The sequence below is a fragment of the Humulus lupulus genome, chromosome 7 (genome assembly GCF_963169125.1).
Source record: "Humulus lupulus chromosome 7, drHumLupu1.1, whole genome shotgun sequence".
NCBI lineage: Eukaryota > Viridiplantae > Streptophyta > Magnoliopsida > Rosales > Cannabaceae > Humulus > Humulus lupulus.
Genome location: NC_084799.1, coordinates 111,660,858 through 111,676,333, shown reverse-complemented (window position 1 = coordinate 111,676,333; position 15,476 = coordinate 111,660,858).

The window sequence follows — 15,476 nt, the reverse complement described above, 5'->3', positions numbered from 1 at the left end:
AAAGCACCAGAAAATGCCAAAATGTGTTGTATTACAACTGCAAAAGTAAAAGATATTATACTTTAAAACAAATTATACAAGTAACAACAGGAATTTCCACATAGTAATTCAATGAAATTTCAGCCAAAATACTTGCTTTAAACTATTATACAGTTAGTTGAAAGTGTGTAATGCAGCTTGTATCAAACACAACAAAGATGACACTGATCATGTTATTGTGTGTCTCCCTCTCTGTATTGTTCATGTTGTTATTCAGTATGCAAACATTTCTCATGTAGTTGCGTTGCTAGTAGCCTTGTTTTAAGGGCTATGAATCAGTGTCAAAGTTCTAGAAGACCTCAAAATAACACTTTTTCACAGTACAGGGAAAAAGATAACGATGATCAAATAAATTTGAGAAGATTTAGTGAACAATGTATAGGAGAAAAACCACAATCTAGGATGAAAATAAAAGAAACATTGATAAAGTATCCATTAAAGAAAATTGAAATTTTCATGACAGCTTCTTAAACTTCACTTCACTTGGTTCCAATGATTAAATGATTTTGTAGAAAGTGAACAAGTTTCAGAATATAGTTCCTGAGGCCCTCATCAGCTTACACCGATGATGATTATTGATTAATAAAAATTGTGAAAAAAGCCTTAGGCACACAGCTATCTGTGTGAAGCTTGTGTTTAGATACAAGACAGTTCATGGATAGATTGGTTCAACATTTGATATTCGCATCGATTTGCAACCAAGAGTACCAAAATATATCAACATATACTTGCTTTAAAATATATTATAGGCTAAAATTGTGCCTAAAATATAGCTTCCAATTCTGTTTCGGTTTAGGCTTCTTAGCTCCCTCATTTCCTTTTCTTTTTTCAACAAATATTAAGAAGATTACTCAATTTAGTATTCTCCAATCTGAAACATTTTTACTCAACTTACAGAACATATGTTCTGGGATGTTATTGTTCTTGGTTCTTAGCCTGCATCTGAAGGTTTGTTCTGCTTTCTTCTTGAAATAGTTTTTATATAAAAAAAAAAGGAACAGGAAAATTTAAGGACTTATGGATGCCATGTGCTATGTTTTATGATGGCATTTAAGATAATGAAAACCTTGAGGCTCTGAAGACCAACATTGTTCAAAAAAAGTTCACTAATCATTTTTATTTACATAGTGAAGATAAAAAATATTATGAAATGCTTGGTCTTGGTCCACAGAGATATGGAGTTTTGCTTTGCATAAGTCATTCATTAGTCCTGGAAATCAAACATGCATTCTAGCTTGATTGAAATCTATTAGTGATAACAACTTGGAGTTTAGTCTACTGTAAGTTTTGTTCACTCAAGTTTCCTTGAAACTGAGATCTTACTTAGTTGTTAATGTAATTTTGTTAACATAGCACCCCACTTGGAGCCTTGTTCATTACTCTTATTAAAACGTGCTATAAGCCAAGTTCTTGAGGTTTTTATATATATTTATTTTTAATTGCATTTTTGAAGTATGCTATTAACTTTTGATTTTGTTGTAGTTGTACTTGTGCCATTTTCTGATGTATTCTATTTGGAGGTTATAAAGTCTAGATATGATGAACTTCCAACAAAGGTGCTTTGCTTCCTTTGATATGCATTCCAGATATATTGTCTCTTTCTTGTGGATTTTACAAATGGTTAGTAAACTTGTTCTTCTTTTTGTATCTGTAGTTTTCAGTTAAATTTTGCTGCTTTTAGACATTTGACATTATGAAAATAATTATTTTTCCATGGAAATTGTTTTAATATGCTTTCAGGAAAGATGATAATTGGAGACTCTCTCGAGTGGTATATATATTTGTTACTCTTGTTCTTCTTCTTCTGCTTGGTGCAATATTGGCTGCTACAGTAGTAGTTAAACCTTGGACGTTGAGAAATAACTTACAGACCCTCCTTATTTTCCTTGGTTTCTGGTGTTTACCTTTTTAAAGACATCTTTTTTTATTTTGCAACAGATTGGTGTGGCATTTCTTTTGGCTCTTCTGATGATTGTACTAGCAATTAGTGCTATCCACCATTGGGCATCAAACAATTTCTATTTGGCAAGGACTTAGACATTCTTTGTTTGTTTCCTTGCTTTCCTTCTGGCTCTAGCAGCATTCATTTTCTAATGGTTTGGAGGTAAAACCTAGTTTTGTCATCTATTTTTGTTTGCTGGGTTTTTCAAGGATATTGCATAAATTACATTTTGCTTGTTTTTGCTAAACATGTCGATATCGCTGTCATTTCAGAGAAACCATTTGTGGGAGCGCCTGTTGGTTACTTTTCTTTCTTATTTCTTCTTGTTGGGAGAGCATTGACTGTAAGCTGCTTTTGTATTTTTATATAATGTTTTAAATGTCATTACTTTGGGTTCATTTATTATTTCTTTTTGCTCCCTTTTCTTTGATTCTTTGCAGGTTCTTCTTTCACCACCTATTGTAGTTTACTCTCCCCAAGTTCTCCATGTATATGTTTATGATTGTCATGCAGATTGTGGAAAGAATGTCAGGTTAGTCTTGATGATAGCCAATGTAATTGTTGTCTTATTGATTGATCATATAACCATAGACAACACATGTTGTGATTTATTATTAGTTATTGATGTGTTCTCACTTGAATTCCTTTTTAGTGTTGCATTTATGATGCTCTATGGGATTGCATTGGCAACCGAAGGCTGGGGTGTTGTTGCCAGTTTGAAAATTTATCCTCCATTTGCTGGTGCTATGATATCAACAGTTACCCTTGTTGTTTCCTTTGGTTTTGCTGTGTCCCATCCTTGCTTGAGTCTCAAGGTTTGTTAACATCATTCTCAATTTGCAAAGCTCAATATTTCATCAAGTGGGATGTATTACCAGTTGTTCACCTTTATTAGTAAAAAAAAAATATTATACAATTCAATAACTTTGTTAAAATAAATGTCATTTTATTTTATATTTTTAGATGATGGAAGATGTCGTTCACTGTCTCAGCAATGAAACTGTTATTCAAGCTATTGCTAGATCTGCCACAAAGGTACGAATACTGTTGTGAGATACTCCAGCTTCTCTCATATCCTCTATTCCTAATGCTGGAACCAGGGAAACAGCAGCCATGGCAGCTGTTGTTCGTGCTGTAGGAGGTGATTCTGTTCTTGATGATTCTTTTGCTCGAGAGAGAGTTTCTAGCATTGCTCGAAGGATACGTTCAACTCAGTTAGCTAGTTGAGCCCTTCAGGTTTGTTTATTATTATCACTATATAAAAGTGTTTAAGCTGTGTAAGACACTTGAGACTCTGTAATTAGTAAGTTATACATCAGCCTCTCTAGCATGCTATTGCTTCAATTTTCATGTTTTAAATCAAACAAGGTGTGGTTGCATTAAAGCCCATTATTTCTTTCTCGCATCCATATATTGTCCAATGGGGTTTCAATCTTAATTAGCCATCTCAATACTGACTTGAACAAATAAGCTCCAACATTTTTTTGGCTCTATGAGCATGATAATCTCCACTCTTACTTTTCATTTTGTAAGTGGTATTTATGTTGCCTCCATCTAGGATAAGAATAGATTAGTGGACCCGATGCTGTTTCTTCAATAGTGTGCAACTCTTTTTATTGTCTATTTTTTTATATCCCTTTTCTTTATGTATTTATTTTGGCCACGTTAATGGTAATCACTAAAATTTATTGTATTTATTGACAGACGGGTATTGCGGATGCTGTTTGTGTTCTTGATGATGAACCAACTATAAGTGGAAGACATTACGGTCCGATTGATCCCAGCATATGTCAAACTAAATGTAATGACCCAACTATTCTAGACCTTGGACCATTAAAAAAAACTACTATACACAGACACTAATCTTAAGAAAACATACATATGAAATAACCATAACTTTATTATAAAATGTAAAGCAAAGGTAAACATACATAAAATTCATTTAGGATATGGGATCCCATTGTTTTGAAAATATTAAAATAAACATAACTTTAAATCTTAATATTCGTTACAACTCAGATGCGGAAAAAAAAACATAGAAAATATGATTTGAAATGACCAAAAAACAACTTCATCCTTGAATCGTTCACGCAGTCCACCGAATCCATTCTTCCTCAATACACAATCCCAAGCCTCCAAGAATCTTCCCGCCGCCAAATCCATTTTCCTGCACATATAAAACATAAAGGAATGAGCCTAATGCCCAGCAAGGAAAATCTACTACAAGCATGAAACATAATCATACACATAAACTATGAACATATATCATATACTATAACACATATATCATAATTCTAACCCATGTACATGGTGACTATTGGGGTTTGCTAACTAAGCAACTATAAGCCTCAAACTACAATGAGGTTTGCTAGTTAAGCAACTATAAGCCCCAAAAACATAAAAGTGTTGGGGTTTGCTTTATAGCAACTACAAGCCCCAAAACATACATATATCATAATACATAAAATCATACTATAGCATAATCGTAACATACTATATAACATAGCACATATCACATAGGAACTATCCTATTTTCCTTACCAAAATACCGGGATGATGAGAACAAGGTCGGGATTTTGGAACACTCCTAAAAACCATTAAAAGAGAGGTGAGTATTCTAAAAGAAAAGAGATGAAAAGAATGAACTAAACCATCAAGAAGATTACTTACCAACAAGAACCTCAAGTTCAAAGAACTTAGATGCCTAACAAAGAATAAAGAATACTAAGTTAGGATTTGAGTAGAGAAAAACTATAAGAACTAATGAAACAATACAGAAAGGAACTAGAAATAGGAATACCTTGAATGCACTATAACCGAACTACACCTCGAAATCGATATACACACTATGAACCTTACTTCCCAAGTTTTTAATAAGCTTAGAATGATAAAGCTTATAACCCCAACCCAAGTGTTTAACACTCTAAAGTAAACCTAGAAGCTTGTAGGCTCTGAACTCAGCTTGAAGAATGAAGAAATGGCTGGGTACTATGTCCTATTTATAGAGTTCAAGAATGAAAAGATCTTCATTTAGCTTGAATAAAATAATGGCTTTTTAATTAAAAGATATTTGAATAATCGTTCAGCAGAGGCTGAAGACTCGGTCAAAAAGATTCAGGCTTATCAAGAGGTTTATGGAATAAAATGAGCTTGGTTTCAAAATTATTTGAAAATGCAGCCCTAGAGCCGATATATCGCCTACCATAGGCGATATATCGCTTGGGTTCATATTCCCGAGGCTCGTCGAAATGGTCGTGCGAAGTTACGTGTTTTTTGTATCCCCGTGTGGCAATATATCGCCCCCTAAAGCTGCAATATATCGGGATACACTGAAATATTATACACGTAATTACACTTTTTCTGCCTAATTTGAATTGAGTAAACAACTTTGACTGAGTCCTATAACGATTTCAAAGCTGCTGGCAGACTCTGGGATTTTCAAATATTACTCTTAATAAACTATTCCTCAAAAATACTTAATTTCTCATTAAACATGCACATGACAAATATCCTTATCTTATTGGGTCTATCTAAACCTTATAGTATAATAAATATCATCTTCATAATCAGTCATATTAATCAAACCTTAGGTTATAATTAATATTCTTATACTATAGGTTAAACTTATAATATCTACAAGTGTTGCTACGAGTGTCCAACTAAGTCCCGGCTTGAACCAAAATCCACAGTAATAAACATACTATAACTACTCCTAGCTATTACTGTTACTACTACTATCTAACTAGCTAAGTAAAGTTCTTGGACTCTACAATTCTCCCCTAATAAAAATAATTTCGTCCTCGAAATTTACTTAACAAACAATTCTGGATACCGGGCTTGCATGTCTTCCACCAACTCCCATGTTGCCTCTCGTTCAGAACTATTACTCCATAGGACTTTGACTGTCGGAATACTCTTGGACCATAACTGCTTCATCCCTCTATCTAGGATGCTAACCGATCGTTCCTCGTAACTCAAGTCTTTCTAGAGTGTTGTCGTATCGTACTTGAGGACGTGAGATGGGTCTGACACATACTTGCATAGCATTGAGATGTGGAACACGTTGTGACTATCTGCTAAGGCTGGCGGTAGGGATAATCTATACATAATTGCTCCCACTTTGTCCAATATCTCAAAAGGACCTATAAATCGGGGACTAAGCTTGCCTTTCTTCCCAAACTACTTCACACCATTCATAGGAGATATCTTCAGGAAGACTTGATCTCCGACCTTGAATTCCACATCACGTCACTTGGCATTAGCATAGCTTTTCTGATGGCTTTGAGCAGCAAGCATGCGCTGTCTAATCAGAACTACTGCTTCTTGAGCTTTTCTAACAGCTTCGGGACCGAGAAGCTGCCTTTCTCCTACCTCGTCCCAGTGTAGCGACGATCAACACCTTCTTCCATAAAGTAATTCATAAGGTGCCATTCCGATCATTGACTGGTAGCTATTGTTGTAGGAGAACTCTATCAGTGGCAAGTACTTATTCCATGATCCTCCGAAATCAAGAACACAAGCACATAGCATATCTTCTCAAATCTATATCGTACGCTCGGATTGTCCGTCTGTCTAAGGATGAAAAGCTATACTAAGACTTAACTTAGTACCCATGGCTTGCTATAAACTTCCCCAAAATCTCGATGTAAACACCGATCCTCTATCCGACACTATTGTCTTGGGGATTCCGTGCAACCTTACTATCCCTTGAACATAGATTTCTACACATTGATCCACCGTGCATGAGGTCTTAACAAGCAGGAAATGAGCGAACTTGGTTAGTCTATCTATTACTACCCAAGTTGAATCATGCTGCCTACTTGTTCGTGGCAAACCCGTCATGAAATCCATAGCTATATTGTCCCATTTCCATTATGGTATGCTAAGCGGTTGTAATAAGCCTACAGGCCGCTGATGCTCTGCTTTCACTTGCTGGCATATTAAACACTTCGGCACAAATTCTGCTATGTCCTTCTTCATTCCTGGCCACCAATAGATTGCCTTGATGTCGTGTGTCATCTTGGTCGACCCTGGGTGAACTGAGTATGGGGTACTGTGTGCTTCTTCTAGAATGGTCATCTTAATCCTTTGATCATTCAGCACGCATACCCGATCCTTATATCTCAATAACCCTTGACCAGATATTGAGAAGTCTGTGGCTTTGCCTTCTCTAACTGCATCCATATGTGCTGCTAGCATGTCGTCATGCCCTTGCCCAATCTATATATCTTCTAGCCGATTTGGCTGGGTGGACAAATTAGCCAACTTGCCGATAACTATCTCTATTCCGGCATTGATCAGCTCCTGGTGTAGCGGATTTTCTATTCAAGCTAGTGCTGCTAAACTTCCATAACTCTTCCTACTTAGCGCATCGGCAAATACATTTGCCTTTCCCAGGTTGTATAGGATTTCGCAGTTGTAATCCTTCACTAGCTCTAACCACCTGCGCTGCCTCATGTTAAGCTCCTTCTGAGTAAAGAAGTAGTTTAAACTTTTGTGGTCCGTATAAATCTCGCACCGTTCTCCATAAAGATAACGGCACCAGATTTTCAACACAAAGACCACCACTGCCAACTCCATATCATGAGTTGGGTAGCATTGCTCATACTCCTTCAGTTGCCTTGAGGCATAGGCTATCACCTTGTCATTCTGCATCAGCACACAACCCAACCATTGCTTCGACGCATCATAGTAAACTACAAACTTGTCGTTGGGTGTCGGTACACAGAGTATTGGTGCTGAGCCCAGCTTGTCCTTAAGCAACTGGAAGCTTTCTTCACATCTATCATTCCAGTTGAATCTTTGTTGTTTCCGGGTCAGGTTGGTGAGCGGAGTGGCTGTCTTAGAAAATCCATCTACGAACCTCCTATAATATCTTGCTAATCCCAGAATGCTTCTTACTTCGGATGCGTTCTTCGGTCTTGGCCAATCCTTCACGGCCTCTACCTTTGATGGGTCTACTGCAACTCCATCCTTGGATATAATGTGCCTGAGGAACACCACTTGCGAAAGCCAAAACTCGCATTTCTTGAACTTGGCGTAGAATTGATGCTCCTCTTGTCGCGACAAAATCAACCTCAAATGTTCCTCGTGCTCGACTTTGTCCTTGGAGTATACTAAGATGTCGTCGATAAACACTACGATGAATTTATCTAAGTAGTCCTTGAAGACCCTATTCATCAAGTCCATAAACGCGGCTAGAGCATTGGTAAGATCGAAAGACATAACTAAGAACTCGTAATGCCCATAACGAGTTCTAAAAGTTGTCTTAGGAATATCTTCTCCCTGCACCTTGAGCTGATGATACCCAGACCGTAAATCAATCTTTGAAAATACGGTCGCACCTCGGAGTTGATCAAATAAGTCGTCAATCCGGGGTAGCTGGTACTTATTCTTAATCGTTACCTTATTCAACTCGCAGTAGTCTATGCACATCCACATACTTCCGTCCTTCTTCTTCACAAATAGAACCGGTGCTCCCCATGGAGAATGACTTGGTCTAATGAAGCCCAAGTCTAGGAGTTCTTGTAGCTGCGTCTTTAACTCCTTCAGTTCTGTAGGTGCCATATGGTATGGTGCCTTGGAGAAAGGCTCGGTGCCCAGTACTAATTATATCGTGAAGTCAATTTCCTGAGTTGGTGGCAACCCTGTTAAGTCATTGGGAAATATTTATGGGAATTCTCGTACAATGCGGACGTCTCCAACCTTAAGCAGTGTTTCCTTTACTATGTCTGTGATGTTGGCTAAGAATGCTTGACATCCCTTTTCTATCATCCTTTGAGCTTTGAGAGATGATACTAGCGAGGTGTGTAATCCTTAAACTTGTCCCATGAAGCATAGTCTCTGGCCGTCAGGAGTCTCGAATGTCACATTTTGCGTTTGCAGTCGATGGTTGCACCATGCCGTGCTAGCCAGTCCATGCCTTGTATCACGTCAAAGTCCTTGATCTCCAGTTCTATTAGGTTTCCTTCTAATTCTATGTCCTCAGTCTTGATCAGTACGCCTCGTACTATCCATGATGATAGAACTACTTTGCCCGAAGGCAAATCGGTTACAAACCTAGTTCTAAATCTTTCACAAAGTTTGTCTAGTTTTTCTATCATTCCTAACAAGATATACGAATGAGTGGCTCCCGAATCAAATAATACAGAACATATATTATTGAGGATAGAAACCTGACCTGTGACCACCTTATTGTAAGCATCAGCCTCTCCTTGGGTTAAGGCAAAAACCCTGGCAGGAACCATCTTATCGTCCTTTTTCCCTTCTGTCTTAAGCTGACGACATTCTTTCTTTTGGTGTCCCTCTTGACCACAGTTGTAACATCCCTTGGGGTTTGCCCAGCATTCCCCAGGATGTTTCCTTTGGCACTTAGCGCATGGCGAGTATTCTACATAACTCGGCCTACTGCTTCCATTGTTTTTCCGTGCCCTTTTATCGCTGTCGGACTGCTTATTGTCAGGATACCTTCTTTTCTGACCGTTGTTATTATTGTTGCTGGACTGATTGTTGTTGTTGTGGTGGTTGTTGTTCCAACTAGTCTAAGGTTGATTCTGCTGTTTAGGCTTAAGCTTACTGGCTTCTTCTTTACTAACATTAGCCTACAACCTTTCTACTTCTATTGCCGTCTTTAGAACATCGGCATAAGTAGTGTTTCCTGGGTTTGCTAACTTAACCCATAGCTCGATCTTCGGTTGAATTCCTCTAATGAACTTAGACACCCTCAGATAGTCAGTTGGAACCATTTCCGGTGCAAACTTAGCTAATCGGTAGAATTACCGAGCATACTCTGCCACTGATAAATTCCCTTGCTTTAGGCTGGCGAACTCCTCAACTCTTGAAGCAAGTACAGCCGAATTATAGTACTTTTTGTTGAACAGCTCCACAAATCGAGTCCAAGTCATGGTGGAAACATCATGCGTTTTTTGGACTAAGTCCCACCATATTCTGGCATCCTTCTTGAGCAAAGACGAAACATAGGATATGCGGTCCGCATTGCCTAGATTCATGTGAGTCAGGATTGGCTCAACGTTTCTTAGCCACTCTTCTGCCTCGAAGGGGTCTGTAGTCCCTTTAAATTTCAAAGCGTGTTGCTTACAAAACCGCTCATAAACTGACTCCCAAATGTTGAACTAGATATGGCGCATAATTCGCCATTGTCCATCCCCCATATGGACCAACTTGTTGGGGTGCTGAGGCCATTTGTTATGGCTGTGGTTGCGACGGAGGCGGGGGCTGAGTCTGAGGCTGTGCCTGTTGTCATTGTTACTGCAATAGTTCCTCGACTTGTTGTCACAGTCTGCCAATCTTCGCAGTGTTTTCAACTGGCGGTGTCGGCGGTGCATTGCGGCTGGCAGCAGCACGCACTCCCCTTCTACAAACTAGAGGGGCTTCATTGTTCACCGGAGCAGCGTTGGAGGCATTTCCATTGGTGCGAGCAGATCTTCGGAGTGACATCGCAACAGAGTTCTAACAGTTGAGAGAAACATGTCAAAACTTTACCCTAATAGGCTGTAAGGAAAAACTTAATCTAAACAAACATAACTCAGACCTATTAGTTATGACTTCTTATGAAAATTATATAAGTCTTCTTTATTATTAGAGTGGGTTTCTATACTTAGAAAAATAAGCCATCTTTGTTATTTTCTAAGTCTGTTTCTAATCATCCTATATGACTTAATTCTCAGGTCGAAACTCATCTTTGTTCAAAATTTAACCATATTGAGGGAGGGCTGGGATCAGTAAAATTGTTCTCACTACTATGGCCCCCTAACTCTCAATATAGAAACTTGGTTCATTGATTTGTATCCACCCTCACCGAAGTTAGTCATTATTTATTAAATTTATTATTTATTATGATTGCAAAATAAAAATCAAACTCATACATGATAACAAAATAACCATAATATTAATTTGGAAAAAAAAAAGTTTTCACTATTTACAATCATAAAAGAAAACAAATAATAAATGAAAATAAACAATGAAACTAGTCTATTCTAAAAATCGAGATCTTCTACATCAAATCCTTCATCTAGCATATCATCTTCTATCTCTTCATAGTCATCATTGTCTTGTGCCTCAGAATGCCCTCGATGAAGATTCGTAAAAATTCTATGTTTTTGCTCATTTGTAAACTGAAATTCCATTTTTGAAGTGAACCTAAGTATGAGAAAATAATATCTCCTAGCTACCAGCAGTTCATCTTCGTCATCTATCATCTCCCAAATTTCTTTTAAAGCTGCAGTCACAGTAGGATAATCTCTAAAAAGTCTAAGTACTAAAACGTATTGCTCGGTTGATCTCATCATAATTTGCTTAGATTCTTGGAGGTGACCTATCTCCCTGTGGAACAAAAGTAGCCTCCGAGTGATTCTCTCTAGCACTCCTACGGTGTTTCGGGGTTCTCTAACTCTTTTTAGGGCCTTAATGGCTCGGATATCCTCATAAGCTAATGCTTTGTTCATTCTTAACTGAAACATAAAGGCAAAAATTGTTAGCTATACTTATAAACATAATAACTATAACTTAAACACTTGCTTGGCTGTCAGATTTGGAGCTTTGAGTGTGTGTATTGAGGAGAACTTCATGAAAATGAACCGTTTCTCTGACACCAACTGTAATGACCCAACTATTCTAGACCTTGGACCATTAAAAAAAACTACTATACACAGACACTAATCTTAAGATGACATACATATGAAATAACCATAACTTATTATAAAATGTAAAGTAAAGGTAAACATACATAAAATTCATTTAGGATATGGGATCCCATTGTTTTGAAAATATTAAAATAAACATAACTTTAAATCTTAAAATTCGTTACAACTTAGATGCGAAAAAAAATACATAGAAAATATGATTTGAAATGACTAAAAACAACTTCATCCTCGAATCGTTCACGCAGTCCACGGAATCCATTCTTCCTCAATACACATTCCCAAGCCTCCAAGAATCTTCCCGCCGCCATATCTATTTTCCTGCACATATAAAACATAAAGGAATGAGCCTAATGCCCAGCAAGGAAAATCTACTACAAGCATGAAACATAATCATACACATAAACTATGAACATATATCATATAATACAACACATATATCATAATTCTAACTCATGTACATGGTGACTATTGGGGTTTGCTAACTAAGCAACTATAAGCCTCAAACTACAATGAGGTTTGCTAGTTAAGCAACTATAAGCCCCAAAAACATAAAAGTGTTGGGGTTTGCTATATAGCAACTATAAGCCCCAAAACATACATATATCATAACACATAAAACCATACTATAGCATAAACATAACATATTATATAACATAGCACATATCACATAGGAACTATCCTATTTTCCTTACCAAAATACAGGGATGATGAGAACAAGTTCGGGATTTTGGAACACTCCTAAAAACCATTAATAGAGAGGTGAGTATTCTAAAAGAAAAGAGATGAAAAGAATGAACTAAACCATCAAGAAGATTACTTACCAACAAGAACCTCAAGTTCAAAGAACTTAGATGCCTAACAAAGAATAAAGAATACTAAGTTAGGATTTGAGTAGAGAAAAACTATAAGAACTAATGAAACAATACAGAAAGGAACTAGAAATAGGAATACCTTGAATGCACTATAACCGAACTACACCTCGAAATCGATATACACACTATGAACCTTACTTCCCAAGTTTTTAATAAGCTTAGAATGATAAAGCTTATAACCCCAACCCAAGTGTTTAACACTCTAAAGTAAACCTAGAAGCTTGTAGGCTCTGAACTCAGCTTGAAGAATGAAGAAATGGCTGGGTACTATGTCCTATTTATAGAGTTCAAGAATGAAAAGATCTTCATTTAGCTTGAATAAAATAATGGCTTTTTAATTGAAAGATATTTGAATAATCGTTCAGCAGAGGCTAAAGACTCGGTCAAAAAGATTCAGGCTTATCAAGAGGTTTATGGAATAAAATGATCTCGGTTTCAAAATCATTTGAAAATGCAGCCCTAGAGCCGATATATCGCCTACCATTGGTGATATATCGCCTGGGCTCATATTCCGGAGGCTCGTCAAAATGGTCGTGCGAAGTTACGTGTTTTTCGTATCCCCGTGTGGCGATATATCGGCCCCTAGAGCTGCGATATATTGGCATACGCTGAAATATTATACACGTAATTACACTTTTTCTACCTAATTTGAATTGAGTAAACAGCTTTGACTGAGTCCTATAACGATTTCAAAGTTGCTGGTAGACTCTGGGATTTTCAAATATTACTCTTAATAAATTATTCCTCAAAAATACTTAATTTCTCATTAAACATGCACATGACAAATGTCCTTATCTTATTGGGTCTATCTAAACCTTATAGTATAATAAATATCATCTTCATAATCAGTCATATTAATCAAACCTTAGGTTATAATTAATATTCTTAAACTATAGGTTAAACTTATAAAATCTACTAGTGTTACTATGAGTGTCCAACTAAGTCCCGGTTTGAACAAAAATCCACAGTGATAAACATACTATAACTACTACTAGCTATTACTATTACTACTACTATCTAACTAGCTAAGTAAAGTTCTTGGACTCTACACTAAAAATTTTAGTTTTTCAATTGTTGTGATGATTTAACCTGAGTCTGGACCTGTTTGCCTTCTAGGCACTGAATTTCCGCAGAAAATTTGTTGGGAAATCTTGGTGGCTGGATCTGAGCACTGTATCCATACATAAGAACTCTTATATTCTTTAATTTGATCCTATATAATGTTCTAGCACTGTATCATATATGGAAGATCAAGAATTCCTACCTTTACTTTTGTTTAAGACTATTTTGTTGACTATTGTGAGAATGTTTTATTTATGTTAATTAGGCAGTGTTGAATATCTTAAGACTTTTGGATTATTTTTTAGATAATCTTGAATGTATTTTGACACAATTATTTGGTTATATGTGTTATGAACCATATAATTGGTACTCAAAAATATATTTGTATAATGTTAAGGGTGTCTTAAGTATATTAAATGAAGTGGGTTTGAATTAAAGAAATAAAAAATAATTATAATGTACAGGTTTATATAATAATAATTCAAGTTTATCCAAATACTAGAATAATACAAAAAATGTGTTATTGTATCTTTTACAATAACACTGGTTTATAAGCATAATATTATGTTATGCAAACTATTTTCTATAATGCAGAAAGTGTGTTATTATAAAGTGTATCATAACACTAAGTACAAAAAAGTGTTATATAATCTACTTATAAATAGCATAATGAAATACTTATCTAACTATTAAAATAACACAATAAAAGTGTTATTGTAGGCTATATCATAACACATGTCTATAACTATGGAAAAGTGTTATGCAAAGTGCTCCAACCTACTATAACACCGCTTTCCTTAACACATCAAAAAGTGTTATGGTATATATTTGATAATACTCTTTCGGTCTTATTGAAAGTATTTTTTCTTGTAGTGCATCTTTAACATCTCTAGCGAGTCGTAATTCTACTAGCAAGCTTCGTACTCTGCCTCATTGTTTGAGGCAATGAAGTTGAACCTTAGCGCGTTGTTAATACAATCTCCTTCAGGTGTGATAAGTATAAGTCCAACTCCAGAATTATGCTCATTGGAGGATCCATCTATGAACAGCCTCCAAACGGGATAGTATTCTTCGTTGTCTTTAGGCTTTTTGCTTGCTCATCCTCTATTGGTATTCTAGTGCATTCAATAATAATGTCTGCTAAATCTTGTCCTTTTATAGCAGTTCTTGGCTTGTAGGTAATGTCATACTGCCCGAGCTAGTAGCCCACTTAAGTAGTCGACCAAATGTCTTTGGGTTTTGCAAAACTTGCCTGAGAGGTTGATCAGTTAAAACTATGATTGGATGAGCTTGGAAGTAGGGCCTTAGTTTTCAATTAACAAAAATGTATTGAGTGACTGCTAGATAGGTACCATGATTCTGCCCTGACCAAGCTTTTGCTTATATAATATACCGGATGTTAGGTCATTTCGCTTCTTGGATTAGGGTTGAACTAACAACGGATTGAGTGACTAGTAGATACAAGTATATAGTTTTCCCATCAATCGGATTTTATAGGATTAGAAGTTGAGTCAAGTGTTTCTTTAGATCTACGAAATTTTTTTCATATTCTTCTGTCCATTCAAACTTGGTATTTCCCCTTAGCATGTTGAAAAAGGGTACGCACTTGTCGGTGGATATTGAGACAAATCTGTTGAGGGCTGCAATCTTGGTTGGGGATTTCATATCGATCAACACTTTGACTTTTTTTGGGTTAGCTTTTATAACTCTTGCATTGACAATGAAACCAAGAAACTTGCTCAAGCTTACCCCAAACCAGCACTGTAAAGGGTTAAGGTTCATATCGTAATGCTTAAGGACAACAAAGCATTCTGATAGATCCTTGACATGCCCCCATCCTATTTTGATTTTACTAGCATGGTGTCAACGTAGACCAACATTATTTTGCCTATTTGATCA